Here is an 18181-nt window from a genome sequence, read left to right as displayed (position 1 = left end):
ACGATGATTATTTGAACACTTTTCTATATTACAAGTAATACAACTTAGTTTGACATTCAACAATTCAAACCTGTAATAATAACAACGTTATTCAATGGCATAAGTTGATGCTCCATTATTTTCATTTTCTATATTTGTCTCGGCAAAATCGTGCGGCATTCAACGTGTTAATGTACCATTGAAAATTATTTCCCCGTATTTCATGACCTCTTGAGGTATTACTTACTTTCGTTATTAAACTCGTGTAATATTTTATTATCGACGATTTCGAGGAAATGCAGAGGAGTTTGAGGATAATCGATTGGTAATAGGAAAATAGATTTTTATTAGAAGCTTATTAAAATTTAATTGATTAAAGTTAATCTAGGAATCTTCACGAGTCATCGTATGAAAAGGTTCAATCGTGAAAAGAATTGATATCGTGACAAATTTCACAACTCCGGTACTTTAACCCTTGCCCTACGAGTGAGACTCGCGGTGAAGATTTTCAACATGATTCAACAAATATATCACTCGGTTCATTCGAATTCAAAGTAAATATTCCTCTGTAATCAACTATTATACTTAAAAGGAAATATACGCTTAACATATGCTTCGAATTTTTCTTTTTCCAATAAATTATCAATGACAAAGTAGTCATATCGATCAGAGTTGAGAAAGAAATCATAGGCCAAGGGGTTAACAAAGATTGATTAATCAATTACGTATATCATTAGTCTTCCAAACGAAAATCTGTTCGCTCTTCCCAGTTCCAGCTGACTCATTTGCGACACGGAACGATGCGAGATTAAAATGTTCTAACGATGCTGGTTCGAAAGAATAAAGTGCATCACGATTGACGAGCGGCCTCGCTTACAAGAAATAATCAATTGAAATTGGGTCATTACTTCCGACGACGGCCAGTGGCCGACGTTCGCCAGCGCCGGTCGACGAATTTTCGTTCTTGGGAACGTGACATTTAGATCGTGGCTCGGGTCCAGGCCAATCACGCCTCGCCGAGGAATTAGCTAGTTTCAAGAACAACCGACCCTCCCCTTCCCCTCCCCTTTCTCTCTACTCTGTTCTTTGTTTTCTTCGTTTCTCGTTTCCTGCAATTCAAGACGAACTCCCGAAAGACAAGCGGAACGAGGAAAACCGGCCGCTGGCCACTCGCCGCGAAATATTCATTGGCAACGAGTCTCGACGAACTGGGACGGGTCAGTTCGTGATAATGACCCTTGGTCGCGCGTCTGCTGTCTAGCTTTCGTTTCGTCCTCTCTCTTCCTCGTCCCTCGGTTTGTTCTTCCGATTAACCGTTTGGACGCTGAACAACTTTCGTGGATATTTACCAAAAATGCGGAAGCGATTGGGTGTGCGCAAAAAAATTAATAAGAGTAGTTATCTAACGAGATCAAAAATGCTATTCAACACTATTTCTACCGATTCCGAAATTTTCACTTATAATTGTTTTCTCAGTTTAATAGCTTTTCCTCAATCGAATTCTGGACGTTTCCTATAGTTAATTTTATAATCATTGGAAAAGTCAAAAAGTTGATGCGCAATGTGTTAACTTGTTTCCTCGTTTCCTTCTTTTCCTGTGAACGTTACTTTCGCGATACTGTTAATTTGTAACGTTCGCTTTCGTCATTTAGTTTGACGACTGTCTTCGCAGTTAGCGTACTGTGCTGCTTGATTTTTTATTATTAGTTCTGTAAAAGTCGGGATATGTATTATATTATATATTGTAGTCTGCAATTTAATATACAAATGGCACTTCAGACAAATTATCGTTTTATTCTGTAATAGAAATTATAAATCGTTAATGCTACGTGCTGCCGACAAAGGGTTAAATAGAATTTGTATTCTTTAGGAAACTTTAAATTCACAGATGTCATCGTTGCAACGTGAACACTTCCTAAATTTGATTTTAATCGGGTTTAATGGAATTACAAACGCAAGCAACAGTTTGCTGTTGAAAGATTCCTAGTAACTAATTCGGTTTACATCGACTACACCCGAGGAGAGACGAGAGAGTCTTGTTTAATTAATTGTTGAACAAACCTCGCTTCATCTTTCATCGAGAACGCGAGCTGCGAACACGCTTCTCATCGCGAACACTGATCTGGGTGGCCATAATTAAAGACAGGTCCATATCGACTTTTTATAAGAAAATATAAGAACGCAATATAATAATATGCAATTATATGCAATTATATGGCACATAAGAATAAATTTATTAACATAAATTACATACAATTTCAGATATTTATTCACATATCACACACTACATAATGTAACATACAATAATATAATATATAACTCACAATAATACATCATAAATAATATATAATTGTTTAATTTAATGATTCTCCGCAAAATTCTCTATACTAGCGAGCAGAATTAAAGAATCGCAATATTTCTATTAAAAAATTGCCGAAGTTGATACGAATTCATCCACTGTGCGGCCGTAATTCTTGTTCATTACATTATATATACTTTGCAATATTATTTACAAACATTTCAATTCAATTTCGTAAATTCCATAAATCCTTTAAATTCTCTAAATTCTCTAGATTCTACATCTTTGTACCTCCGCGTAAATCGAAAGGATAACATCCAAGACAATCATGCTCTCTCGCGAAGGAATTAAAAACTAAACGAAAGAATGAAATTTATTATACTTTCGGAACGATGGGAACTGGGTCGCGTGTTTATGGAAATACTTTTTATCGTTCGGATACGTCGAAGCTGTTCATGAAATATCCGTTATTTATCCCGGCGCAGCCGCGGCTCTCTGTAGTACGCGGCGAACGCGTCGCGGTCAGGAAGACATTGAGAGATAGGGAGGAACCGAGTGACAGTCCATTCATTACGCGGCGATAATAAACGAGTGCCGTTCCCACGTGCGAACGTGACAACATTGTGGCTCTCGGTTTGCATATTAAAAGGGTTCGATCAAGCGGCGCGATGCATAAACAATGCACAGGGCGAACTATTTCCCTCGCGCGCGCGCGATTCACTTTGTAACGTTGTTACAACAATGACCGTTTTCCATTCCCGCGGAAATTTCACGGACTACTTTTGCACGGCCAGTCCCGTTGAATGATTCCTTTAGCGTAAATGGGCCGCGAAACTTCAAAGAACCTTTCAAAGAAGTTATTCACGAGAAATAAGCGCCGCGTTAGAAAATTCCGCGTTTATTTTTTAACTTCGCGCCTGGGGAACGATCTTTCCGGTGTTTTTTGCGTCCGTTGAAGTTGAAGCGCGCCAAAGTGGCGTTTATAGTCTATAGTTTATAGTGCGATACTCTTTCGAGGTTTATTCTCGCGATAGTATCTTTATGGCACGGTATTCTTTCTTTACGGTTACGGCTCGCTGTGTGATAATTGTAGGCACCCTTAGTTTTTGATTTCTTAATTATTGGTTTAAAGTCTTCTCGTTGCATTGTATATTTTCTATATACTTAACGAACATCAAGAAAGAAGAACTTTGACTTCAGTTTCAAGTAACTTGTGAAAATTAGATTGAACATGCATTGGCTATTTATTCTTAAATCGGAAAGATTCTATACACTAATTAATTAATATGGTTTTCTACAGTGAAAATAAAACAGAAACTTCATTATTATTCACATATTTCCAAATGAATGAGACAATTTTCGCAGTGATATCGAGAATATTTCATTTTCCAATACTGTAATCGTTAAAGATTTATCAAATATTCTTTCAGGACAGAAAACAATTAAACTTCGAAATTCAGTTTCGATTTGCCGTTCTTTCGTTTCGGTACACCCGATACAGCGTGGACCGCGATCGAGAGGAATTCCTCGGCGGATTTACAGTCGTTCGAGCCAGCGAACTTGAAGAACGATTATAACAGTAATTACGGGGCAGAATCGGTGAGTTTTACAATCGCGTAATATCACGTTGCAGAGGAGCAATTATGAGGTAGATTGTTATCGAGTCCTTACCTCGAAAGACTTGACGCGGAGGAAACGTTCCACGATTTTAAAGGTGCGGGTACACTAGCAGCAGACTTGCGACGTTTTTCCTTAGCAGAACAACCGAGAGTGATTAACGTTTGATTCTTACAAAAATTATAACAATAGATTTCTTTTCGGTTTCTCCGTACGTCGATTATAGTAATAAAGTGAAACTATTTATTTTCCAAATCATTTCGGGTGTTTTTAGCTTCATCAATCCTTGCGAAATAAGAAAACCGAGACCCGCCATTTTGTCGGGCGCGGCTGTTCGCGTTAAACACTGGACGCTCAAGTGTATACACTTGTATTTCGTTTGCTCTTATTTTATTATATCATACTACAGATTTTTATGCAACCACAATTTTTTAAGAAGATATTTACAAAAAAGAGAACTACGGTGGTAAATAATTTTTCTTAAAAAATACTACAAAGAGCTTTATACAGTGATAATTTTACGTATTCTTTCAAATTACGTGTATTGTATGCTGCACTTTCGAATTTCTTATGAGTATAAGAATTCATAGTCTGTTTGTCATTATTACGACATAAATTGGAAACTAGAGATTGTAATAATTGATAGAAAGGCTATTTTCTATAGTAGTTCTACTTTTGTAATTGCATTTCTAGAAATGTCGACGATAGTTCGAACGCGGACATTCCAAGTTGCATGTGCTAGTGTATATTCACCTTAAGTCCTGTTCCCGTGTTGCGACAGAAGCTCGTTTCGCGGATAAGTCCCGGCCGGATCGATGGAGAATCCATTGTGTCTTAATTTCCTGACGGTAAAGTATTGTTATTGCTTTTCTCGGAAAGGACCGTTCGTGAATAGCTGGCAGGAATCAATTATAATAGTTCGATGTAAAATTAATGGAGCGAGCAGCCGATTTTCATTGGCCGAGTACGGAACGTCGTTACTTTCCTTGACGAGGGTCGTACGCAAATTGCCGAAGAGATTCAATTAGAACAGTTCGAAATGGAAATAATTGTGACGATCTTATTTTAAACCGTCGCTGTTCGGAATATTCTTGGTGCTTCGTTTGGGAATTCGCGTTGGTTAATACGATTACAATTCACAATTCATGCATCATTCTAGTAATTCATCCTCTTACAATTTGGACACCTTGAAATTGAACTCATCAAATACTTGTTAAAGTACAATCATTTCATTCTCTTTGCTTCTCGCAGAAGAATCTTAAGCTTCAAATATACACAAACTCGAAATACTGTCAGAATCCACTAAAAAATCTCACAAAAATAATATAGAAATACTTTCAAAACCTAAAGCACATGATAGTAACAAGATTTCCTTAAAATCCTCAGATTCTAATTACCTTTAAAACGATTAATTCGAGAAAGATGAAGAAAATCTAAATAATTATCACGTATAAATATCATTAAACTGAAATACGAACACAGATCAAAGGCTTTTCTATTATCAATCGTTAATTACTGGATTAAATTTATACTCAAGGTACACATAGAACCCTTCTCTTCGTCTTTCATATCATTAACAATGAATTAGTTCGAGCGAACGTAGTTCTCAAAGAAGTCGTAGGACAAGGGTTTAACCTTTACAAACCGCGTACGCTGTCGGCGTGTAATTAAAAGTCCAACTAGAAACTCGATCTGTTCTATTAACATGAGCTTGATCACGGCAGCGGGTTTCATTCACGGGACGCGTAATTTCACGCCCACGCTCGATTTATAACTCCCACGAGGTTTACGGCCATGCTTCCGTCGCCCTTGGCGCAAGTGCAAAGCCTTTCTGTAGCCTTTTAATCCGTTCAACTGCGAGCAGCCACGCCGTGTCTGACCTTAAGTTGATCCCGGTGCTTCTGTTCGAGTTTGTTTGCGTTCGCGCCCACGCGTTTCTTCGGCGATCGCTGTGAAAAAGCAGTCCGCGTTCATTTACCAACGTAAACACGGCTTCGCTCTAGCGTTACGGCTCCCAACCTGGGGGGCGCCGAAATTTTTAACCCTTTGCACTCGAGGGGCGACTCTCAGTCGCCGTTTGATCGAACGCAACGAAATTGTAAACTGAAAGATTCAGTATAAAATGTCGAATCAGGTATTAACGAATGAAACAGAAATAAAACAACTCTGCCCAATAATCTATGCAAGATGTTTCTTTATGTAAGTCGCTAATATTGTTAATATTTCGTCAGGAAACAATGAATGCTTGTAATGAAAAATATTGTGGAGTGCAAAGGGTTAATAAGAAAAATAAGTTTCATCGAATTTCAGAGAATATTTTTCGCAACAAATATCCCTTATTTTCTGATGAAATATATATGGTGTTTTTTACAATTAATGTAAAGAGATATCTTGCATAAATTAAGTGAGTTTTATTTCGATGTTCCATGCGTTGGTAGATTATAAAATAATTTAATACTGAATTTTTAATTTTATAATTTCGTTGGGTTAAATCAATGGCGAATTTCTGTATTAGCGAACGTTGTTTCGTGTGTGTGAACGAGTCGTTAACTGAGACAGATTAACTTCTATCTATATTGAAACTACTTTATTGTTTGTTCATGATTTCCCGGACATTAAGAAGAATTCTGTGCATTACCTGTGTATACTACAGATATTAACACTAGAACTACCGATCACTTGAACTGGATTTTACCGATTTCTGTATGAAAACCATAAGCGTGCGCTTATTCAGACTTCAACTGAATTGTATTTAGTTTTGCTATTACTGAGTTGCTTTCGTTAATGATTTTTTAGAGAAATATTCGTAGCTTCTCAGTAATTGTAAAAGAATTGTTAATATTGATAACAGGAGTATAACATTTCATTTTAACTCTTTAATTTCTTAATTTCTAAATTATAGGTGAGGCGACAAGATTTTTAATAAAAAATTAATGTTGATACCATAGTGTCTGCAAATAAATAAACTTCATACCGAACGTAACAGTTATTATTATTCAAAACGTGTGTATTATCATATCTATTAAAAGGCTGGAAGCCGATAAGAGATAACACGATAGGATAAATTATAGTAAGATTTTCTAGGAATAGATTAATAGATTATATTTTCCAGATTCCTTTTCACATATGCACTCTACGTTAACGCACTATTTTATTGCGGAGGTTGGGAATAATTTAAAACTTCGTTTCTACTGCTGCAGACTCCGCGAGACCGAAAATAAAAGGAACATTATTTAGCAAAATTTATTCAAATTTATGTGTAACATCAATGCATAAGATCTACAGTTACAGTATTTTCGAGAAATATGCGGGGCAGTCGTAAATATTCAGAGAGATGCCCGGGATTGGAAGGGACTTTATTAAACGAAATTTGTAAAAACTTTTACAGACCCATTTCCCAGTAATCTGTGTCTTTACTTCGGAATTTACATTTCATATCGTCCACGGGAGATGTTCAAAGTTCATCTCATAACAAAACCCAGTCGTTAATTAACGAATCACCATTCCGAATGTCCAACGAAGCTCCAACGAAAACAGTTCGATCCTCTGTAGATTTCCAGAAGTATACAAACTTTTATCAAATATACAATTTTCTATTTCGACGAAGACAAATGATAAATTTCAAAGATATTTATTGCAACGAGTATGTTTTATACAACATTCCTTTTTGCACAACATTCTCGTGTCTATTCACGTCTTAAAAAAGCCACGCGAACGTTTTCGGTCGGCGAGTTCGATTTCGAGTCGAAAAGTATGTCGAGTGGGTCGAAGGAGACAAGGGTGAAATTCGTTGTGGATAAAAATCCTATTTCCCTGTTTGTCCGTTTAACATATTGTCCCTGGGAATAGAGAATTCGATCGCGGCCACGGGAGATCGAGGAAACCGTACGAACGGAAGTGAGCGCGGGCCCGCGAGGATAAGAAGCTTGTGAGCAGGGGTCACGATAAAAAGATGGGGCCGAGAAAAATGCGACGGTGCATGAAAGCCGCAGAATCGGAGCCAAGACGATAGGTCACCGGCCCGTGGCAAATATTCCGCGAAATAATGCCGCGAGAAACGGTCGGTTTATTTTCTTCGCGTAGCACAGTGGACCAACCCCCGAAATTTGACTACTCGCGTAATGAGAATTGAAGGTTGCCAACGTGTTGCTATACGAAATGATTTTCATTTGAAAAATGAAAATATTGCGCAAGTAAATTCCGTTGTTTTATTTAACACCGTTCGGGCAAATTGAATTTGGATCCTGGTAATGCGCGATCCAATCGTTAAAATTGAATTCGGGAATAAAATTTGGAAACGAGGCTTGCAACGCCGCCACGGAAAGATTCGTTTCGGATGGTAGGTGTCTTGGTTGAGGAAGTCGCGTTTCGACGAGGTTTTAATTATTGTTTAGACTTTATTTAGGGGTTTACTGTCGGATTATGATAGGTAAATTGCTGTGATAAATACAACAGTTCGAAATTGTAAACGTAAACGGGCAAACAGGTATAGGACGATGTAGTTTTAGTTTATTGCAGTACCTTTTAATACTTAAAGAAGGAGTGAATATTGAGAAATGTTTTATACATATATTTTAGGAAAAGTCGTGAAGTATAAAGGCGATTCAATTACGTTGTCTATAGGGAATTCTAATCGAAATTTTAAAAACGGTCATTTGACTGGTCGCGGTAGGAATAGGTATACGTGGAGTGTCGGTAGGAATAGTGTTATATAACGTTGGAATTGAAATGGAAAGTATCTATTGTCATTAGAAGGACTTCGTGCCTCCATAATGGGTTATAGAAGATATGGATTTTAGGAAGAATAATTTGGAAAGTAAACTAAAAGTAATAATTTAAAGAATTGTTTAATTGAATATTGGGATGTGGTTGTATAAGGAGAAATTTGGAAATAAGGAAGGAGGGGATGAAATGAAATATTTATGAGGAGTGTGAAAATTGTTTATTTTTGGTTTATGGGCTGTTCTGTGTGTCGGATGTATCATAAGCACGGGAATGTAGCTTGTTAGCGTGGAAGTTGAAGGGAAGTATTTTATGTAACGCAATAAACGGTTTACTTCTCTTTCCTGAGGGAGGAAGGGGATTCCGGGTATTCGGTGGAAACAAGGATTCCCAGTTAGGGCGAGCTAACTTTGCATTCCTTAACGTTGCAAACTTCGCGACTTCCACTTCTTGAGCATCACGGTTTCCCCTTACCTGGGTGTATCATCGTGCCGTATTCTCGCGGAATGGATCCTGGATATCTTCTTCTTTTCAGCGGATGTTGCATCGTGAAATGATACGTACGTGGGAAGTGGTACATCGCTAATAAACACTGGAACTCGGGGTTCGGAAGTTCGCGAGGGCAATGACTTCTGATTTGGAAATTGCGAACTTGGATGCGCGAAGATTAAGTATCTCGTGAACTGAGGGTGTGATATGTGATGCACGTTTGAGGCTTTGATAAGTGACGGATTGGGAATCTGAAGCAGCGAGGATTTGAATATTTGGAGATTGGAATATTGGAATATTGGAACATTTAAAGATTGGAAGATTGGAACATTTGAAGATTGGAAAATTTGAAAATTTGAAAATTTGAAAATTTGAAGATTAGAAGATTGGAACATTGGAACATTGGAACATTTGAAGATTGGAAGATTTGAAGATTGGAGCATTTGAAGATTGGAATATTTGAAAATTTGAAAATTTGAAAATTTGAAGATTGGAAGATTGGAAGATTGGAAGATTGGAAGTTTGGAACATTGGAACATTGGAACATTGGAACATTGGAACATTGGAACATTGGAACATTGGAACATTGGAACATTGGAACATTGGAACATTGAAACATTGGAAGATTTGAAGATTGGAAGATTTGAAGATTGGAATATTTGAAAATTTGAAAATTTGAAGATTGGAAGATTGGAAGATTGGAAGATTGAAAGATTGGAAGATTGGAAGGGTTGAAAATTTTAAGATTGGAACATTGGAACATTGGAACATTGAAAGATTGGAACATTGGAACATTGGAACATTGGAGCACTAGAACATTGGAACATTGACACATTGGAACATTGGAACATTTGACCATTTGATCATTTGAATGTTGGAACGTTTGACCATTTGTCCATTTAACCATTTCAACATCAGAACACGGACACCTTCAAACCAAAATCACCAATAATTCAAAAACTTTTAAAACTCAAACAACCGAACACTCTCTCTCGAGAGTCGTAATATCGAAACATTTCCTCCAGTTTCCGCGTATAATCCAGATTTCTCAATATTTATCCAGCGTCGGCGTGCGACGAATACAAAAGTTGCGTTCGCGTTATCTTTCAAACAAATCCCGTGTTTATCTCGGATAAAATTCAGCCGTGCCGAAAAGGCAGAGGGATGTGCGAAACGAGCTGACATTTTAATCGCGCCCCGTTACATTCTTCAATTTCTTCGCGTGCGATGGAATCTGAAATATTGCGCCGGGGCAACGATATTTTAACGATGCATCGGATTCATTCGTCGAACGAACAAAAAACAAAAAAAAAACAAACAAAAAAAAAGAACAGAAGAACAAAGCCGCCGTTTCGTTTCATCATTCGGGGGATGCAACCCTTCCACTTCGTCCCTCTCCCTCCCCCTCCCCCGCCGGTTTTTCCCTTCTTTATCAGTTCATCCTTTATTCCAATCACAGGCCGCCGCATACGCGTCCCAGTTCTCCTCTCCGCCATTCAGGCTTTCTTCGATTCGAGCGAAATGTTTCAGAAGCAATTTTTCACTGATGCACGAAATCACGGTTCGTTTAAAGCACCGCGGGGAAACGTGTAATCAGGCATCCCGGTTCGCGCTTAATTAATGCTTGTTTAAGGTCTCTTTGACGCAGCGGCCGCGCTTCGAAAATCGGAGACGAATTTTTGCCCGTGAACTTTCTAATTTCACTCGGGTCTCTCCGCTTTTTTTCAACGTTTCACTCGCGAATCCGCTAATTTTCTGATCATTTCGTTTCTAATGTTTCATAATGCTAGATTTGTATGATCGTATGGAATAATCTTTGAAATGCTCGTGGAAATGGAGTTTAACGTGTCGCGGTTATAGAAAGTTTTTTTAGAGGCGTAGGTTACCGAGATGTTACTCGAAATTCGATTTCGAATTCGTTGGTATTAACGGTAGATTTTGGTAATCGATTCGATCGGTTGGGATTGTAATAGTATCGAAGAGATTATGAAATTGTTAAATAAGTTTCCAAACGGTTAACAGGATTAGAGGATCGTGTCAGGACGGTCCAGAAAATTGAAGTTTGAAATCCGCTGGGGTGGCGGGTCCGCCTCGCAACTGTTAAAGTATTAATTTACTTTTTAAGCTGATTTGGTGCTCGAACCCTTCGTAATTGCAAGACGGTCGCATTATATACCGTGACAAGTTGCTTTTGGGTCATGGGAATTGGTTTTCTCCTGTGGAAGTCGTTGGAATGGAATTTCATTTCTATAATTCGGCGATGATTAAATTGTAATTTATTGATACAAGGAATTATTTATCTATAATTCGGCGATGATTAAATTGTAATTTATTGATACAAGGGATTACTTATCTAGTTCATTTTTGGAATTCAGCAATCATTCAATTACTAGATACAAGAAATTATTTATCTATTCGCCCTTTAATTACTTATATTTAGCTACTATCCCTTTTCCAACGTTTTTATTTCTTAATACTCTTGTTGCCTAACATTTCAATCCTCTTAACTTTCATTTCTCATCAATTCTATCATTTTTCTCTCTTCTCTCAAATTTCTCTTTCACAACACGTCCCACTTTGAACAGTCCCCAGAAATACAAAACAGACCACATCAACCCTTCAAAATTCAACATCTTAATTTTCCAACGATTTGTTCCTTAACACTCTTATTGCCTAACATTTCATTTCTCAACACATTTATCATTTCATACATTCCATCTCCTTTTCTAAATTTCTCTTTCGCAGCGCGTCCCATTTCGACAGTCCCAAGAAACACAAAACAGACCGCATCAACCCTTCAAAATTCAATAGCACCGTAATTGGCTATACATCGTAGCACAACGCAAACGAAGAGGGAGCGTTAATCGTTTTCTTCATGAACCGGTCCCGTCCGCCGCGGGAACGCGTCGGCAAAGGAGCCAGCCGCGGGATCATTGACAAAGGGGTAGAGTCACGCGTTCCAGCAGGAACAGCGGCAAGAACAAGGGGATGCGAGGAAAATAGGGGATTCCAAGGATTCCCGTTCCGGCCTCGCCCCAGTTCCGCCTACGTGCAGACATTCAACCGCGAAACCGAAGTTCCGTGGCTTTTATGCAAATTCCCGCGCAACTTTTAACATTTACACTGGCTGACTTTCTTGTTAGACGTTCCGCCCGTTGTCACGGTGGACGGGGCCAGCCACCACGTATCTGGCTAATCACGCTGACGGAATAAAGAACATCATGTTTTCCACCGAGTTACTTCATTCTAGTTAGTATACACGGTGTCCCGGAATACAGAGGGTTTGCTTCGGAATTTTCCCCCGCCGGACTCGGGGGTTTAACCTTTTGCACTCGGAAGCTTTTCGTTAGGAACATTCGACATTTTCCGAACTAATTAGAAAACATACGTAACTTAAGAAACAAAGTCATTTTGTACAGATATTTCACATATTGATAAATTATACAAATCTTAATATTATATATAACACTTTGTAATTTTGTTATATCGAATCGAATGACTGAGAGCCACCTCTCGAGTGCAAAGGGTTAACCCTTTGCCCTACGATTCACTTCTCCACGATCGATACAACTGCTTTGTCATTAATGATTTATTCACACTAGATTTACGGAACGCGTCAATTTGACGTAGATTGAATTTTATAAACATTATTTGGTAAATGTTTCAATCGGTTTTCGTTTGATTGTCTATTTCTACATCTACAATTTCCAAAATCTAAATGAACGAATATCAACTTCCCCAGGAACAATAGAATAAACTGTAGAATAAATGTTTGTAAACCTAGTGTCAAGGGAAAAATAATATTATAGACATATTCTATATGAATCTTTGCTCCAAAGTGTAATAATAACAAAAGAGTAATATTTAATTTGAATTCAAAAGGATCGAGCAGACGTCCATGCTAATTCAATTCTGCTTAACCAGTTAACTGTGTTTGACGAGTATACACGTCATCGTAAAGCTTGACATGATACTAATTCTTCCAGCGATAAATTCTTTATTTTTTCGCATAAATATAAATATTTCGAGTTTCCATATTGCAACCACAGTTTCACCACTTAAGAATTAGAATCACTTCGAATCGAAGAATCTCTTAAACAACCATACACATCGAACAATCCGACAATAATATTTAAGGGCGTTTATTTTTCAAGAAATGTTGGGGTGGACAAATTGCAAATAAATAAATACATTAGCATGACTATATGAGTATATAAATATATAAACGTAGCTGTGAGAAATAAAATTCCCTACACAGAAATAAATAAATAACAAACAAATAAATAAATAAATACATAAATAGATAAGCAAATAAATAAATAAATGAATAGATAAATAAATGCATGAATAGGTAATCAAATAAATAAATAATAAAGTAAATAACTCAATAAATAAATAGATCAATAAATAGTTAAATAAATAAAATGCCGCAGAATGCCGCACGATTTCATAGAGGAAAACACACAAAATGGAAAATACAGTATTCAATAGAAACCATTCATTTCCAAAATCATTCCGAATTTCCAATGCTTTTAAGATAGCAATAAACACGAATCAAGCAGGTCGTAACCTGTCATTTTTCTCTTAACCCCTTGCCTTACAATAACACGTGAGACTCGTGGCGAATATCTTAAACAGAATTTAACAAACATAAATATTACTCAATCGATCAATCATTATATTTTAGAGCAAAGGTGAACATAGAATATACATCGAATTTTCCTCCTTTTCCAAAAAATTATTAACACGTTGAATGCCGCACGGTTCCATACAGGAAAACACACAAAATGGAAAATATATAATATTAAATCACTCGATTGAATTGCATTATTATTGCACGTCCATTCAGCTGACCATCACCGTAGCATTATTTACAATACACAAATTTTTCCAAATAGTCATAGTTTAACCGAGCGAACTATGGTAATTAGATTTGGTCGAGGGCCACCGGTGACCCCACGGCATTCAACGTGTTAACAATCAAACTTCCATTACCAATTTACTCCCACATGACGCCGTCCTACGCTCTCGATTCACGTTTCCATGCAAATTCTCTTCTGCGCCATTATCTCTCGCACACAGCCGCGCAGAATGGAAACAAGGAGCCACCGTAAAAAGTGGAATTTGTTATCGGGACATCGGCGAGCAGCGGAGAAAAGTGGAATCCGCGCACGCGCGGTCCCGTCCGACGGAAGTCGGAGTAACAGGCCGGGAACGGAAGGGTGGCCGGTAGATCGGGGCCATCCATAGATTCTTGCTCGGCAGCGTCGAGCGGAAAGTGTCGTTAAAATTTTTAACGCGACTGCTCCGTCCCCGCGCCCCAATTCTTCCCGGGAACGCTCGCTGTCCCGTTGTCGTCGCTCGCTCTCGACGAAGAAGACTCGCGAAAACCGTCGCATCGCCGCTACACGCTCGGCGCGGCGGCTGTGTCCGAGCGACGCAATCCATTTAATTGTCGGACGCCGCCGCGCGCCGGTCGCTGTTCAGTCTCAACCGTTCGGGCAAATTGAATTTGGATCCTGGTAATGCGAGATCCAATTGTTATAATTGAATTCGGGAATAAAGTTTGGAAACGAGGCCTGAAACGCCGCCACGGAAAGATTCGCTTCGGACGGTAGGTGTCGTCTTGGTCGAGGAAGTAGCGTTCCGACGAGGTTTTAATCATTGTTTAGACTTTATTTAGGGGTTTAGTCGGATTATGATAGGTAAATTGCTGTGATAAATGCAACCGTTAGAAATTGTAAACTTAAACGGGCAAACAGGTATAGAGCAATGCAGTTTTAGTTTATTGCAGTATTCTTTAACACTGTTCCTACCGCGACTAGTCAAATGACTGTTTTTAAAATTTCGATTAGAATTTTCTGTAGACAAGGCAATTGAATCGCCTTTATACTTCACGACTTTTCCTAAAAGATATGTATAAAGTATTTTTCAATATTCACTCCTTTTTTTGTTAATTTTCTGAGAAAAATTTGTAGTCTGTCTTACCTGCCACGATCGGTCATTTGACTGGTAGAACGATTTATATCTTTTTGTAATAGTATTCTCTCAAGTCGAGAGTAGTGAATAATTATATCATTGTGTATTGTTTGAAATCGGTAATGAAAATCTCTATTTTGTATTAACTCTGTTTTCTTTTTTACGAACGCAGTCGTACATGTAAGGAGAACAGTCGAGCATTAGTCAGACACGAAGTTAAAATGATTCTTGCCGGTTGTTGCGTAAATAGTGTGGTTTGGAGCGGCAGGAATCATTCGTGCAGTACGTACATCGTACAGGCATCAATTTATCTTTATATAAATGACGTATTATCAGTTTATTCGTCTGAAAATTTGAAACATTGTAATGTGTAAGTTTATTAAACATATTACAAAACTTGAAGCTTGTTAAACATATTAGAAAACTTGAAACTTATTAAACATATTAGAAAACTTGAAACTTATTAAACATATTAGAAAACTTGAAACTTATTAAACATATTACAAACCTTGAAACTTATTAAACATATTAGAAAACTTGAAACTTATTAAACATATTAGAAAACTAGAAACATTGTAATGTGTAAGTTTATTAAATATATTAGAAAACTTGAAACTTATTAAATATATTAGAAAACTTGAAACTTATTAAATATATTACAGAACTTAAAAAATTGTAATATGTAAGTTTATTAAACATATCATAAAACTTGAAACTTATTAAACATATTACAGAACTTGAAAAATTGTAATATGTAAGTTTATTAAACATATTACAAAACTTGAAATGTATTAAATATATTACAAAACTTGAAAAATTGTAATATGTAAGTTTACTAAACATATTACAATGTTTCAAGTAAAAAATGTATCTCATTCAACGTATAAATATAGATGACATTATTAAATCGAAGGGATACATAGTGAACGTGTACCTTCTCGTTATTTAAATTCCAACGTTTCATCGAAATGTCACCGGAAAATGGCAAAGACAGTGAAGCGCGAGGCTGCGACGCGATCCATCGATAATCGAAGGGGTCGTAATTGTCAACTTAGCGGAAAATAGGTCGTCTTGAGTGAGCCACGTAGAATAACAGCCGGCCAAATCGAAGGAATGCACTTGACAGTCTAATTAAAGGGAACCATACCTTGAAGCCACGTCCAGATGATAATTCAAGCTTTCTTTCACGAAAACGTTCTTCGCTCCTCTGTTCCTTCAGTCTTCCACTGAAACGTTAAGGCCAATATTCATCAACGAAATGAAAAAAGGATCGTTCCTCTAATATTTGTTTAAGAACAATTTATCGCCAACTGCGACGTTCAATATTTGTCCAAGTCGAATCTTTTCTGTAACTAATAATAAAGCTTCTGACTAATGATGTCAGGTACAGTAATAAAAAATTGTTCTATAATTAGAAAATAGAGGAAAATTTCAACGTAGCTGCTAATTTTCCTTTGTTATAATTTCATTGAATATTTTAATATATAATATGATTAAATATATAATATATGTTACATATTTAATTAATTTCGTAGTTATAATATAATATAAGCAAATATTCTTCAACGAAATGAAAAAGGATCGTTCCTCTAATATTTGTTTAAGAACAATTTATCGCCAACTGCGACGTTCAACATTTGCCCAAGTCGAATCTTTTCTGTCAATAATAAAGCTTCTAACTAATAATATCAGGTAGTAATAAAAAATTGTTCTACAATTAAAAAATAGAGAAAAATTTGAATGCTAATTTTTCTTTGTTATAATATAACTTAACATTAAATATACATAACATAATCAAATATTTAATACATACAATATAATTAAACAAGTTCGTTGTTATAATATAATATGTTCACGTTCGTATACACATATTCGGTTTAATTACGGTTCCATTTGAATATATTCCGCGCGTTTGCCTACGTACACGCGATAACGCATAAAATGTTCAATCTAAACGCCATTACAAATGCAAGAAGCTCTTATCGTTCAAAAGAAGCGTGCCCCTGTCGCGAAACAAGAAATTTCTATTTCCTCCACGGAGCCGAAATGTCATGAGTTTGCAGTACCGTCCGGTAACAATGGTACACAGTTTCAGTCGCAACGACGCAAGAATATTAAGTAAGAGAAAGAAAAGGTTAAACGATAGGATTACCGTTCCGCTGAGGTCTGCCTGACATTTTATAATTATATCTTTTCGTTGAACTTTCCTTTTCGCGTTCTACCTAACTGTTCAGTGTTTCTTATGCACTGGAGGGCCGCTATTTCCTCGCGTTTATTGTTTAAACGAAGTTCCTTGAATCACGGTATTCAAGGGAACCCAGAGTCTCCTCGAAATTCACTTTCTCGAAGTCAGCATCGTATCCTATTTTATATGAAACTTCGTAACAAATCTATAGAATTCACTATTCTAATTATTTATCAATTAGCCAGCTTTCCACTTTGAATCGTCTTTTCAAAAAATTAGTTTCTCGACTTCCAGTCGTTGCGTTAACCTTCGTTGTCCCTTTAGAGTGAAATTCCTTAGGAAGTAACGGGAACAATTTCACGTTTCACTTGCTCGTACTGTATATAGTTGAAACATACATAAATTAACGAAAGTACAGGAAGATGGGGACCGTAATGAACATACTAAAGAATATTCGTGCACCATTCAGTTCCACGATATCCAACATTGAAGCGAGAATTCGCACTTTATATTAGCCATGATATCCTAAAGAAACTAATTGGATTAATGACACGTATATTAATACTATTCATTGAATAATAAAGGTTCAAACGAGCTTGAACGTCTTCGCTCCGCGCAATTCGTTGAAAACCGTCGGTCCTGGCGGGGATCGAAGTTTCAAAGTCGCAGAAACGAAACTTCTGCAAGCTGATCGAATAAAAAGGGAATTAAGGTACTTATTTAATCCTTTCAAACACCGGGCTGACGAATTTCTGGATGTCTCTGAATGTTCGCAAGTTCGAAGACCTCGGGCTCAATCGATGGATGAGCTAAGATACTCGAAGCGGTGCTTTGAAGTCTCGAACTACGGGAAGTCATCTTCGCCGTGGGAACCACCTAGGAGTCAAAGCGTCGCGTCGCCGCGCTTCCGA

The 18181-nt window shown here is 37.3% G+C and overlaps 1 protein-coding gene across 2 annotated transcripts in view; it reads left to right on the top strand.

The window, feature by feature from the left end:
• Positions 1 to 18181, top strand: part of Hs3st-A (Heparan sulfate 3-O sulfotransferase-A) — a 170924-nt gene that overhangs the window by 79210 nt on the left and 73533 nt on the right. The window lies entirely within an intron of this gene.

The sequence above is a fragment of the Nomia melanderi genome, chromosome 11 (assembly GCF_051020985.1).
Source record: "Nomia melanderi isolate GNS246 chromosome 11, iyNomMela1, whole genome shotgun sequence".
NCBI classification, from domain to species: domain Eukaryota; kingdom Metazoa; phylum Arthropoda; class Insecta; order Hymenoptera; family Halictidae; genus Nomia; species Nomia melanderi.
The sequence above is the reverse complement of the archived record's forward strand: the minus strand, read 5'-3'. Positions and strand labels throughout refer to the sequence as shown.